Here is a 14371-nt window from a genome sequence, read left to right on the forward strand (position 1 = left end):
AGCAGATCTGCAGCAGATTTGATGGTGCAGATTTGATGCTGTGTTCAGTTATTTAAATGAAATCTGCTGTGGATCTGCTGCAGAAAATCAGCTGCGGATCTGGTAAGTGTGAACGTACCCTTAGGGTGCTAACACACACGACTGATACGCAGCGTATTTTCTGCAGCAGATACGCGGCAGATATGCAGCAGATTAGATCTAAATGACTGAACACAGCATCAAATCTGCACCATCAAATCTGCTGCGTATCTGCTGCAGATACGGTTTGTGTGTTAGCACCCTTGGGTACAAACACACACACCGTATACGCAGCAGATCTGCAGCAGATTTGATGGTGCAGATTTGATGCTCTGTTCAGTCATTTAGATCAAATCTGCTGTGTATCGCAGCAGAAAATACGCTGCGATACGATGTGTGTGTTTGTACCCTTAATGTTGAGCAGTAGGCTTGAAGGACAGCTAGGGAAGCTGTGGTGTTAGGGTATGTGCACACTCCGGAAAAGTGACGAAAATTACATTGTGAACTTCGGCAGGCGCGAGCGTCTTCTCCCGTGTCATAGACTCTATTCTATTCACAGGCGGATTCCGCCCTCCATCTAAAGAATGAACAGGTTAATTCTTTGGACGGATGACAGAATCCACCCATGCATAGAATGGAGTCTGACACGGGTGGAGACGCGTGCGGCCGCCACAGTCCGCGGGCGGGTACGAGCTGTGGAATGAGCGACGGGTGTTCCGTGTCCATTCCGTAGTGTGCACATACTCTTAGTCAGTGGCTAGATGGCCTAGAAATTTATTTTAAGTTCAAAGTGTTTCCTATGTCTTGTGTTTTTTCCTTGGATGGACAAATAAGGCTGACTGCAGTCAGTTTAAAGCATACAGCACTGATTGGACTGACATTTATGGTGTGTCAACCATCTCCATTCCCAGCTGGACATCCTGGTCAGCCAATCAGTGCGCTGCCCCGCCGCAGGGCACTGATTGGCGGAGCGGGATGTTCAGACATCGGGAGCCCCTGAAGCAAGCCGTAATGTAGAGCAGGTATAGTATGCTCCAGCCGGTGCGGTTAACGGGGCAGTCTCCTTACGCGCTGGGAGTATGTCTTCCCATACAAACTACAGGCAAAGGATCCGCAGCGGATTTCGCTGCATATTCGCAGCCAGAAATTCGTTGCAGATCTGGCTTGTGTGTTTGTACCCTCAGGGTATGTTCACACTGAGCAAATGGGGCAAAACTCTCCACTGTGGAATCCCTTCTGCTTCATTGTCAGACCGCATCTCTATGGGAGGGCTCGCTCTCCTCTGCTCAAAGAATCAATAGGTCAATTCTTTGAGTGGAGGCACGTGAGCCCTCCCATGCCTGCTATAAACATATATCTAGCCTAGGATAAAAATTAAGGAAAGTATATAAGGCTGGGTTCACACTACGTTTTTGCAATACATTTTTTTGCAAAAAAAATGGATAGAAAAATGCATGCAATTCTTTTTTTTTTTACTATACACGAAAACATAGTCAACCTTTTTGTGTCCGCTTTTTTTAATGGAAGTCAATGGAAAATTGGATGCACACAAATGTATACATTTTTCCTTAAGTTTTTTCATCCGTTTTTTGCAAAAAATGGATGAAAAAATAAACGTTGCAAAAACGTAGCAATAATTCAGGGAGGCCTGGATGCTTTTCTTGAACAATATAATATTACAAGTTATGGGCATTAGATTTCCGGTGATACGTTGATCCAGGGATTGTTCTGGTTGCCATTGGAGTTGGGAGGGAGTTTCTCCCTGTGGTGGGGCAATTGTCGTCTGCCTCGTGGGGGGTTTTGCCTTCCCTGGATCAACACAGTAAGGTTTCCCTAGGTTGAACCTGATGGACTCTTGTTTTCTTTCAACCTTATTTACTATGTTACCCAAACGATTGTTTATTGATTTTGAAGCAAGAATTTGATTTTTAAACCGATCAGCGTTAAAGGTCCATTTACAAAGAAAGATTATTTGACAGATTGTCTGCCAAAGATTTGAAGCCAAAGCCAGTAACAGACTATAAACAGAGACCAGGTCATAAAGGAAAGCCTGAGATTTCTCCTCTTTTCAAATCCATTCCTGGCTTTGGCTTCAAATCTTTGGCAAATAATCTAGCAGATAATCTTTTTGTATAAATGGACCCTTACACGAGCCGATTATCGCTCAAGTGCGTTTGTTGTCACGAAAATTCGAATGATAATTGCTCCGTGTGATGGTGCGTCTATCGGAACGATTATCATTTAATTTTCGCGATAATTGCATTTGAGTGATCGGCTCGTGTAAACGCAGCAAATGATCAAGCGACGAGCTAGAAATCGGTAACTTTTAACATGTTCTCAAATAATCATTGGTGGTTTGCTAAAAAATAGCAAATTACTTAGTGTAAACCATTAGGGTGGGCTGGATGGAGCAGGTGGTCTTTTTCTGTTGACAGTCTTCTATGTTTATATATTGGCATGGTGTGGCTTGAAGAGGCAGGTCTGTGCCCCTGGAGTGGGGATTGTGGTTCAGGTGGCGCTAATGAGGCTCTGAAACCCACCTGGTGGAGCTCTATTAGAGACTTCTCAGCTTCCCAGGTGAAGACTCCCAGGGTGGGAGAACACAGGCAGCGCCAGGCCTGTGGGAGCCGCAGCTAAGAGGGGAACTTGGTGAAATCATTCAGTGCAACTGGTGAAATTGAGCAATAGACTCAAAGGACAGCTAGGGAAGCTGTGGTGTTAATAGCTAGGTGTCCTAGGTTTGATTTTATGTGCAAAGTGTTTCCTATGTCTTATGTGTTTTTCCTTGTTTGGACAAATAAAGCATACATACAGTACATACAAAGCACACATACAAATAAAACATACAGCACCAACTGGACTGAAGTTTATGGTGTGCCAACCTTCTCAGACCTGGGAGATGGTGATCCCAGATTGTCATTAATGTGTGTGTGTGTGTGTGTGTGTATGTGTATGTTATTTAATGTTTCCCCCCCCCCCCCTTGTTTATGCTTAAGAATTTACATATTTTTCATATTTTAAAGAAACGAAACAAAAAACTACATGATATTTAAGACAACTCTAATGCACTAATAAACAACCTCCCTTGGGAACCTAATTCCCAAAGGTAGTTACAAATAAACATCATGGTGCATGTCTCCAAGATCTTTTGTTTCCTATATTTCCTACTAGACCAATTAAAGGAGAATTCCAAGTAATGCTACGTTTCTTTTCCCAAGGTACCAAAAAGGAACTGAAAAAACACTTCAGGCATGTAGATTAGGTTAGGAAGGCCAGAGTGTTAGTAACATGTTTAAAACCTTTAGTCAAGTTTTACAAACACAATATTGGATGACGTCGACCACCACCACCAAAAAGGCCTACTTACCTACTCTAGGTCTCCTGCTTACTGTCCTTCAATCATATCTCTTCTTCCTGCTTCCGAGATGAGCGCTTTGTGTGCATTTGCCCACTGGCCACAGAGATATCTCATCTCGGTTGAGACTGGCTGAGATGGCAGGTTTTACAGTACTCATCTTGGAAGCAGGAAGGACAACAAAGATTAAAGGACAAGAAGGAGAATAATGGGAGCTGTGGGGGGGGGGGGGACAAGCAGGGGACTCTGGATAGGTAAGGGGCCCTTTATAAGAAGCGTTGCTAGAAACGTTTCTCCGACCAATAATCAGCCCATGTTAAATTGCCAGCAAAGAAGCAGGAAAATGCCTGGTCCTTGGCTGATCACATCTTTTGGGCTGTGCTAAAATATATACCTATCTGCAGCACATCTCCTTGTGTAAATAGAACATGCAGCCAACAGCTATATATTTAAATGGCCGCACGAACAATGCAGGGATTGTTTGTGTGGCCCAACAGCACGACTGATTGTGCCTTCTGAGGGGATTGAATGAGATCGACACTCATCTGTGTCCTTGCACGGGCCGTATTGGGCCATGGAAAAGGACCCTTAGTATGCCCTTTTTTGTCACTTATCCCAGCAGCATATTTTTGGAACACCCTTTTAATGTTATTTTCAATGCTATACTAAAAATTGAATAGGTCTACAGAGTTTTACTTTTGTATAATTTTGATGGCTAGTGGTTTTTGTAAAAATGCAGTTTCAAAGTGCTTGTACAACAAAGTGCTTTGTAAAACAACAAACATCATTTAACAACATTTAAAAGGGTACTCCTGGGGAAATTGTTTTTAAATCAACTGGAGTCAGAAAGTTTATACAGATAAATTACTTTGCATGCATGCCCTAAAGAAAGTGGTGATTTATCTCCAGTCTGAAACTGTGCTCTCTGCTGCCTTCTCTGTCTGTGTCACAAATTTATCTAAAGCAGGAGAGGTTTTCTATGGGGCTTTACTACTGCTCTGGACACTGACAGAGGTGACTTCCTGCAAGCCATACAACAGCGGATAAGTACTAGAAGGCTTTAGTTTATTTTAAATAGAAATAACTTACAAATCTGTTTAAATTTCAGGCACCAGTTGATTTTAAAAAAACTTTTTTTCTCTGGAGTACACCTTTTATTTTTTTTTAAACTTGTTTAATTAAAGTGAGTTGCAGATTACAAAAGTAAACACATGGAAATCAAGGACAACGCAGTGTCCAACATGGTAAAGAATGCAAATCAGCAACAAACGTTCCATAACCAGTAACAAGTTGTAATTGTAGTACCAGAATGCAAAACATAAGTGCACATAGGAAAAATTAAACATGAAGTTTGTGGGCAGGGGTCATCGTGAGTGCTGAATCGTGTCACAGGCCCCACACCTTGTTGAATTTTTTAGGGCATTTCCTGTATGTGAAAACCAGTTTTTCAAATGCCATCACCTTGTCCACCATGCGTATCCACATAGATTGCCGTGGAGGTCTTTTGTCAATCCAGCGCATGGCAATAGCCTTGCGAGCTAAGAAGAGTGTTTCCCTTAAAAATATTTCCCTTAAAAATATGAGTAAGTGATGAGGCCATTGTTCTTCGTCTAAACGTTCCGATAAACAAATAGCAGGGTCACAAGGTATAGGTTGCTAGCCATCTCTGATAAAGAGGTGGTAACATTACACTAAAATGTATGTAAAGTTGGGAAGTCCCATATGAGGTGCCAGAAATCAGCTGGCTGGTATGAACATTTAGGGCATTCCGGAGTTGGGTTCCTACTCATTCTACAGAGACGGACGGTTAAGTAATATTGGTGAAAAATGTACAGTTGCGTTAGCTTGTTATTAGTTGCAGGTGATACATGTAAATGGGATTCTAGGATGTCCCCCCACATCCTCATCCGTGAGGGTGGGTATTTTTGTACGCCATGAGGCTATCGCCAGAGTGTATTCAGTGACTTTGTGCGGACAAGGTGGGCATAAATAGAGGACACTAGACCACCTGGGCCCTGTGACCTAATGATACCAATAAGCGGGTAGTCAGATATTGCAGGGCGAGGAGTTGTAAACTGCACGTTAAGGGGATGGTGGAGTTGGAGAAATCTATAGAAATTGGTCTGAGGTATCTGATAAGTGGTACGTAGGGTTTCAAATGTGACTATTACATTATCTGTAAAAATATCAGCTAATGTGAGGACCTGTAGGGCCGTCCAGAATGTCTTGTCAGGAAAGTCAAGTAAATGGCAAAAAGAAATATTATTCCATAAGGATGATTCCGCTGGAATATCAGTATACTGGAGGGCTGTTTTAGCTTCCAACCAGCACTTCCTAGCCACCCTATGTACAGCAAGGTACGTACCCCTAGGCAGGACGTCAGCTGCGAGAACAGACCATAGTAACAGGTGAGGGAACAATGGGTTTAGGAGGAGGGATTCCGGGCAGGAGGGGGTGTCATGATTTGTCCACAGTGCCAAATATTTAAGTTGGCCAGCTAAATAGTAGTAGTACAAGTTTGGTTAAGACATGCCTGCCAAATCTTTAGGATGCTGCATCTTCGCTGATTGCAACTTAGAGCGAGAGGAGCCCCAAAAGAATGATATAATTGCAGAATCTAAAGTGCAAAAGAATTGTTTGGAGATGGAAATAAAGATATGCTGCAATATATACAAACTATTGGGAAGTACTACCATTTTGACTAGGTTCACTCTACCTGCCACGGAAAGAGGTAAGTTACCCCAGATCCTAAATTTACCCCGGAAGTGTCCAAGTAGGGGGTCCACGTTAGATTGGATCGAGTTCTTGTTTTTCTTGCAGATGTGGATACCAAGATATTTAAACCTTTCCACTACCACCAAACCCTCCACTGCTGAGCCCAAAAGATGTACACGAGAGGGGCTAAAATACTTAAGGGCGGATTTAGTCCACTTAATTATGAGACCAGAATTATGGCCGAAAGTATTAATTAAATGAATGTCCCGGGGGAGAGACACGTCAGGGTTGGAGAGGAGAAGGAGGAGGTCATCAGCATATAAACTGACACGTTCCTCACCCCCTGTAGATGGTACACCAGACAGGATTGAGTCACTGCGAAGGAGAACAGCCAATGGCTCTATGGAAAGTATAAATAATAGGGGGCATAGGGGACAACCCTGACGTGTGCCCCGCTCCAGGCCAAAGGAAGGAGATAGAAGGCCATTCATAGCTATTGTGGCCTTGGGGTGTCGGTACATTAATTCAAACCAAGATATGAATTGTTGTCCAAAGCCGAACTTATGGAACACAATAAGTAAAAAAGGCCATTCAACAGAATCAAAGGCCTTGGCCACATCCAGCGAGGCCAAGGCCCAATCTTCACGACTTTGAATGCCTAGTTAGGTGATGATCTGGGTTCTACGCAGGTTATTGGACGTGCTTTTGTCTGGGATGAAACCAGATTGGTTAGGATAGATTAGGGCGGATATACTTATTAAGTCTCATTGTTAACATTTTACTGAGGAGTTTGTAGTCCAAATTGAGTAAGGATATGGGTCGATATAACCCACAAACCAGGGGGGATCTGTTCAGCTTTAAAATAAGTGTGATGGTGGCCTCATAGAAGGATTCCGATAGGCGCCCCTCTCGTAGTGATAAATTAAGGACTTTCAGCAAGGAGGGCAAGAGATGGTCTGCATACTGAGCATACACCTCTGCTGCAAGAGCATCAGGACCCGAGGCCTTACCTTTCACCACAGCTCCAAAGCGTCTGTCAGCTCTTCTAATGTGAAAGGCGCGTCTAGTTAATCTTTCGCATCCTTTGTCAGATACGGTAAGCGGATGTCCTCTAAGAAGGCAGTGATCTCATCCGCACTAGGGACAAGATGTGTTAAATAGAGATCAGAATAGAAAGTAGTGAATCTGTTAACTATATCTGTGCTAGAGTCAGATTGTATCTTGAGCACCGCAGGAGAGGCAGTATTTCTATGTATGAGTTGTTCCAGTAGTGCACTGGATTGATTCGCCATCTCAAAATACTTCTGAGAGGTGAAAAAGAGTCTCCGCCTAGGGCCCTATTACCCCAACAGATTATCTGACAGATTTTTTTTGAGCCAAAGCCAGGAACGGACTATAAACAGGAAACAGGTAATAAAGGAAAGACTGAGATTTTTCCTCTTTTAAAATCCATTCCTGGCTTTGGCTTAAAAAAATCTGTCAGATAATCTGTTGGTGTAATAGGGCCCTTATTCTTCTACTGTAGGTGCGCAAGGTACTCATGTCCTGCCCGTAACCATGTCAACCTATGCTCATCAGTAGGCTGAGCTACATAGACCGACTCCGCCTGTCTACAAGCGGGAGCCAGTTTGTCCTCTCTCAAGTTAGCTGCACGCTTTACATAGCAAATAGAAGACTGGCGGCAGGTAGGTAGGTCTTAAAGGCATCCCAGAAGGCACAGTGGTTTTGTTCAGGATTATTATCAGATAGAAACGTAGCGAGATGATCAGGAATCCTGTAATTTTCCAATATCTATGTAAGCGAAAATGGATGGATCTTCCTAAAACCTATATTGGATGAGCGGGGAAAGACATTAAAGTCAGCAAGCAATGAAGCATGGTCTGAGATGCCTCTGAGTAGATGTACTATGGTAACTAAACAGTTATTTGACCGAAGATTCCCAAATATGTAGTCAATTTGTGATAGGGGGTTCCTGCCGGAGGGAGACAATGTGTGTTTGTGGGGAGGCTGAGGGATAATGGGGTGGATTTTGTTGCAGCTGACGTCCTGCAGGAGATTAAAATCTCCAAGAAACAATACAGTCGCCTGGGGGTATTGCGCAGCAAACTGAGCAGCTTCATGAAAGAATGTATGAGACACTGAGGGTGGTAAGTAAAGGACCAGGATAACTACTAGATGTGACTCCAGCCATGCCTGTACAAAAACTCCTTTACCCTCTGGGTCTTTATGGGTACATCCTAGCTCCCAACGAAGTGACCTATGTACCAATAAGGACACCCTGCGTGAAAAGGAAGTATGAGTAGAATTTGTTTGTACCCTAGGTTTATGTTAATAGGAGGTAGTAGTGGGGGTAAGGTGGGTTTCCTGCAGACCTATTAGGTGTGGATTATGCCTGCATATCTTGGCGAAAGGTAAGTACCCTCTTCTTAGGTGTCCTCAGTCCCCGAACATTAAGAGATAGCACACGGAAAGACATGGTAGGGAGAAGTGCTCGGGACTACAATAGAACAACAGAAAAACAAAAAGTACTGGTAGTCCAATAACAAGGGCCTATAAAGTATTGTGGCAGGAATACGGGGGAAGTCTGTGTATGAGGTGGTGTGTACCAGGGGCGGATTAACTTGACCATAGGCCCCCAGCTGTTCACAAAGCCTGGGCCCCCCACCCCACTGTAACTATGGTGGCACTAGCCTGGTGTTCATAGTATAGTATGGATAATGTCATGATGTCCTGATTTGTGCAAAATTGCCATTAAAAAACTGTGATTTTTTTGCAAATCATGGCGGAAGTGTAGCCAGGAGACAGTACACCTCTGAAAGTATAATTCTTTTTGGGTGGTCATGGGCCCCCCAGGAGCTCAGGGCCCCGGGTTGCCGCCCGGAACGCCCCTGTTATAATCCACTACTGGTGTGTACACAGACTATAGGAAGGGCCTGCTCCCCGATGGCTGCACACAGAAATTACACAACCTGGCATTATGGCGAGTATTGAATAAGTAATAACTAAACATATTGACAGAAAGAATATACAGGAGAAGCAAACCGAAGGTGTCAGCATGAGAACTTGAGGCAGACATCTCAACTGTTCACGGAGGGTGTCCATTTTGTGTCCTACCTGGGCGCCCAAGCAGATTCAACCAGTCCTCCGCTTCAGCTGGGGTATCAAAGAAAATGGTGGGATCCTGATGGACGACTCGTAGTTTAGCTGGGTACGCCATCAAGTAGGGAAGTCTGTGGTCTCTCAGTCTGCTCTTTACAGATGTGAAGGAGGCCCTTAACTCCTGCAGTGAGGCCGAAAAATAAGGAAACAGCATTACTGTAGTATTCTGGTAGCATATTTTACCCTTCAGTCTAGCTGCAAGTAGAGTCCCATCACGATTACGGCTACTCAGCAAGCGGGCCAGGAAAGGCCATGGAGGGGCTCCCGGTGGCAGAGTTTTGGCTGGGACACGACGGGCCCTTTCAATTGCGAAAGCTGAAAAGAATGTGGCGTCTAGTAGTTGGTCTCGCAGCCGTTGCTCCATGAAACTGCAGGGGTCTCCACTCTCTGCGCGCTCAGGCAGACCGAGAATCCACAGGTTGTTTCTTCTTAGCCGGTTCTCTAGATTATCAGCCTGTTGTACCCAGGCAGCAGCCGACTTTTCCAAAGTCACAATCTTAGGTGGTAAAGGACTAGTAGTGTCCTCCAATTGAGATATTCTGCTCTCTGTCTCACAGACCCGCTCGCGCAGGTTGTGCATATCCTGTCGCAGGAGCCCAACATCCACTTTCACCTCCTCAATCTTTCAATTAGGGAGTTAGGGCCCTTTTACATGGAAAGATTATCTGACAGATTATCTGTCAAAGATTTGAAGCCAAAGCCAGGAATGGACTATGAACAGAGAGCAGGTAATAAAGGAAAGCCTGATATTTCTCCTCTTTTCAAATCCATTCCTGGTTTTGGCTTCAAATCTTTGGCAGATAATCTGTCAGATAATCTTTCTGTGTAAAAGGGCCCTTAGTAGCCTGATGTATCGCTGCATAAATAGCTTTCAGCTGAGCAGCGACATGAGAGAGCATGGGTTAAGCCTCTGCAGCATCTGAGGTCTCCGTACTGCTTCGTGCAGGCGAATCTAGTCCTTGTGTACCTCGCGGCTGCTAGGTGCCATTTTGTGGAGCAGGCTGGGCAAAATCCTTTAGCTTTTCCGCGGCAGTGGATTGGCGTGACTAGCTTATTCTTGCGTGGGATGTTGCTGAAGGTCATAGCAGCCAGATAGGATGCAGATATTATAGCGGGGAACAGCCCTGCTCAGACAGAGCTCCGCTCATGTGTGACCGATAATGTCGGCTTCTAGCCACGCCCTCCCGAGTACTCCTTTTAAGAAAGCAACCTTATACAGTGGTACCTCTGTTCTTGAGCTTGGTTCTGGAAGGCAGTTTGAGAACCGAGCAGTGTCTTCCCATAGGAAATAATATAAATGTGTTTAATTGGTTCCAGCACCCACCAGTACAGTTTTCATATAAGTACATAGTCAGAAGTAAGGGCCAGTTCACACAGCCAGCCTCCATGTCATACTGGCTGTCTATGGGAGCCTCGTGCAGAATAATGGACATGTCAATTCTTTTGAGCGGAGAGGTGCGGATAGAGGAGGCGCGCTAGCCTCCCATAGACAGCTAGTATGACACAGAGGCTGGCGAGATTCCGCAGCGGAGAGTTCTGCCAGTCTTACTTCGTGTGAATTGGCCCTGAGGGTCCATTTACACAAAGATTACACAGATTTTCTGCCAAAGATTTGAAGCCAAAGCCAGTAACCGAGGTCAGGTCATAAAGGATAGCCTGAGATTTTTCCTCTTTTCAAATCCATTTCTGGCTTTGGCTTCAAATCTTTGGCAGATAATCTGTCAAATAAGCTTTCTGTGTAAATGGACCCTTATGCTACGTTTACACGAAACGACTATCGGGCGAATTTTCACGATAACGATCGAATTCGAACGATAATCGTACGTGTAAACGCGGCGAACGATCGAAAAATCGTTCATTTTGATCTTTTAACATGTTCATAAATCGTCGTTCGCCGATTGCAAAAAATTCGCCGATCGTTCCGTGTAAACAGTCGTCGCGCGATAGTCCAGCCGCCCGCAGCCCCGTCCACCGCCCGGCCCAACGCTCATCCGCAGCCCCCTGCGCCGGCTTGATCGCCACCCCGCCGCTCTGATCGACGCCGACGCCGCTCCGATCGCCACCCCCGCCGCCCCAATCGCCACCCCCGCCAAGGGGAGCCGGGAATTTCAAACGGCTCCCCTTCAGCCAATCAGTGCTGAAGAGGAGCACTGATTGGCTGAAGAGGAGCCGTTTGAAATTCCCGGCTCATCTCTTCAGCCAAACAATGCGCTGAAGATGGGAGCCGGGGATGTCAGAAGACCTGCTGCGCCGAGCAGGTAATGTATGCTCTTGGCCGCGGCGGTGGGGGCGATCGGAGCGGCGGGCCGATCAGAGCGCTGGCGGGGGGGTGATCGGAGCGGCGGGGGTGGCGATCGGAGCGGCGGGGGTGGCAATCGGAGCGGGGGGGGGGCAATCGGGGCGGCGCAGGGGGCTGCGGTTGAGCGGGGGGCGGCCCGGGCTGCGGGCGTACGATCGCAAAACGATTTTTCCGTATGATATATCGTACCGTCTAAACGCTGATCGTTATAAAAAAAATTGTTACTTCGAAATCGTTAATCGTACGATCGGGCCAATAATCGCCTCGTGTAAACTAAGCATTAGATTCAAGAATCATTTTTACGTAAGTCTTACAACTGACCCCTGATAAGGACACAGTAAGAATTCAAAGTCAAGTGTGACACCTGACTCTGATACCTCAGTATTGACAACTGAGGGTATGTGCACACCACAGAATCCCAACGGAAAATCTGTTGCGGATTCCGCAGCTCGCACCCACCCGTGGACTCTGGCAATATGGCTAAAGAGACATTTTCAACGTGGAACTCTATAGTTCCCCCATCTTTATCTAAATAACAACCACTTGAGAGTAGCCTATAGGGTATGGCGCAGAATAGAAAAAAATATGTGGAGCATATGGTTGCGAAGCATATGACATAAAATAGACTCCTATAATAAAAATGCTAGATATCTCACAAATTGGTATATTGCCACATATTTATCGGGTTAAAAAAAATAATCTCTCAGTGTACTGTGTGTGTGTGTACAGTATATATATATATATATATATATATATATATATATATATATAGATAGATAGATAAATCCAAGAATTTTGCGGCACATCCGTATAGTGAAAAAAAGTTGTGGTATTTATTGGTACATCAAAAAGCAAGTGCAACGTTTCAGTCTCATCTCGAGACCTTTCTCAGGCTTGAGAAAGGTCTCGAGATGAGACTGAAACGTTGCACTTGCTTTTTGATGTACCAATAAATACCACAACTTTTTTCACTATACGGATGTGCCGCAAAATTCTTGGATTTATTTAGTGGAGATTTTTATCCAATCTCCGTTGCTTGGCACTCCAGCACTGGAACTGGGAGTGCGCTCTATTGTGGACATTATATAGATAGATAGATAGATAGATACAGTGGTACCTTGGTTTAAGAGTAACTTGGTTTAAGAGCGTTTTGGTTTAAGAGCTCACAGTTTTTCAAAATTGTGACTTGGTTTAAGAGCATTGCTTTGGTTTAAGAGCTCCCTGTACTGGGTGGGAGCGCAAGTGGGGGAGGGACATGGTCTGCATAGCGGGGTCTACAGCCCTGTACTCTGACCCAGGAAGTCTCCCTCACCTTCCAAATCATAGCAGATCCACTTCAGGCTGGGGCTTGCATCAGGGGGCAGGACTGTAGAGGTAAACTCTTCATAGCTGTAACCCCTCTCTTCCCGGACAGTGAGTGCTGCTATACTGTGCCCACATCTGCCCTGCTCATTCCGTCATGCTCCCTGCAGTCTCTGTCCGCACTTGTGTTTCCCATCCTCTCCTTTCCTGTACACTAATTTATAATATCACATATTCTGCTGTTTCTGAATGTTTGTTTCATTTGTTTTACATGTTATTCAGAATAATAAATCATTATTTTTGGGGTGTGGAACCAATTGTTTGCATTTGAATGATTTCTTATGGGAAAATTTGCTTTGGTTTAAGAGTGGATTTGGATTACAAGTACCCCTATACAAGCCAGTACCCCTATAGTAGCCAGTGCCCCCCATAGTAGCCAGTACCCCTGTAGTAGCCAGTGCCCCCATAGTAGCCAGCACCCCTATAGTAGCCAGTGCCCCCCATAGTAGCCAGTGCCCCCATAGTAGCCAGTGCCCCCCATAGTAGCCAGTACCCCTATAGTAGCCAGTGCCCCCCATAGTAGCCAGTGCCCCCCATAGTAGCCAGTACCCCTATAGTAGCCAGTGCCCCCATAGTAGCCAGTGCCCCCCATAGTAGCCAGTGCCCCCATAGTATCCAGTGCCCCCCATAGTAGCCAGCACCCCTATAGTAGCCAGTGCCCCCCATAGTAGCCAGTGCCCCCCATAGTAGCCAGTGCCCCCATAGTAGCCAGTGCCCCCATAGTAGCCAGTGACCCCCAAAACAACAAACCAGTTACTCACCTGTCCGGCGGCCCCAGCAGCTCCTCTCCCGGCAGAGCGCGCACTCCCGACATCCTCCGGGCACAGGCAGCGGGGTACAGAGAGACTGCCTGTGCCGGAAGTGACCTGCTGCATGACACATCCAGGACACAGGCAGCGTCTCTGTACCCCGCTGCCTGTGCCGGAGGATGTCGGGAGCGCGCTGACAGGAGACATCAGCTGCTGGGGCTGGCGGACGGGTGAGTTCCTGGACTGCCCGCCCCTTCTATCGCCACTTAGCTGAGCCGATCAGAAGCCCAGGAAAGTGCTGCTCATTGCACTTTCCTGGGCTTCTGATCGGCTGTCAGCTGAGAAGCGATAGAAGGGGCGGGCGGAGGGGGTGGCTCAGGGCCGCTCACTATGCATATGCATAGTGAGCGGCAATACAGGGGGCGGGCAGGACGGCTTCCTTGCGGTGCTCAGCACTGCTTGGAAGCCGTCTTCGCTTTATAAGACGCACTTAGTTTTATAAGTGCGTCTTATAAAGCAAAAAATACAGGTCACAGAGGGCAGGGGGCCCCCTAGGAAGCAAGGGCCCCCGGGCAGCCGCCTACCCTGCCCAATGGGTAAGACGGCCCTGCATCAGAAATAAGGTTATTAATAAATCTACAATAAGGGTGCGTTCACACCTACAGGATCTGCAGCAGATCTGCAGCAGATTTGATGCTGTGTTCAGTTATTTAA

General features: G+C 45.9%; 1 protein-coding gene across 1 annotated transcript in view; it reads left to right on the forward strand.

Annotated features, from left to right (window-relative positions):
- Positions 1 to 7699: 7699 nt before the first annotated feature.
- ATP8B3 (ATPase phospholipid transporting 8B3) overlaps positions 7700 to 14371 on the forward strand; it is a 317397-nt gene continuing 310725 nt past the window's right edge. Inside the window, exon 1 of the mRNA XM_069963518.1 lies at positions 7700 to 7773. The gene's annotated coding sequence lies outside the window, so the exon portion shown is untranslated. The remainder of the gene's footprint in view (positions 7774 to 14371) is intronic.

Source organism: Dendropsophus ebraccatus, chromosome 3 (assembly GCF_027789765.1).
Source record: "Dendropsophus ebraccatus isolate aDenEbr1 chromosome 3, aDenEbr1.pat, whole genome shotgun sequence".
Taxonomy (NCBI): Eukaryota; Metazoa; Chordata; class Amphibia; order Anura; family Hylidae; genus Dendropsophus; species Dendropsophus ebraccatus.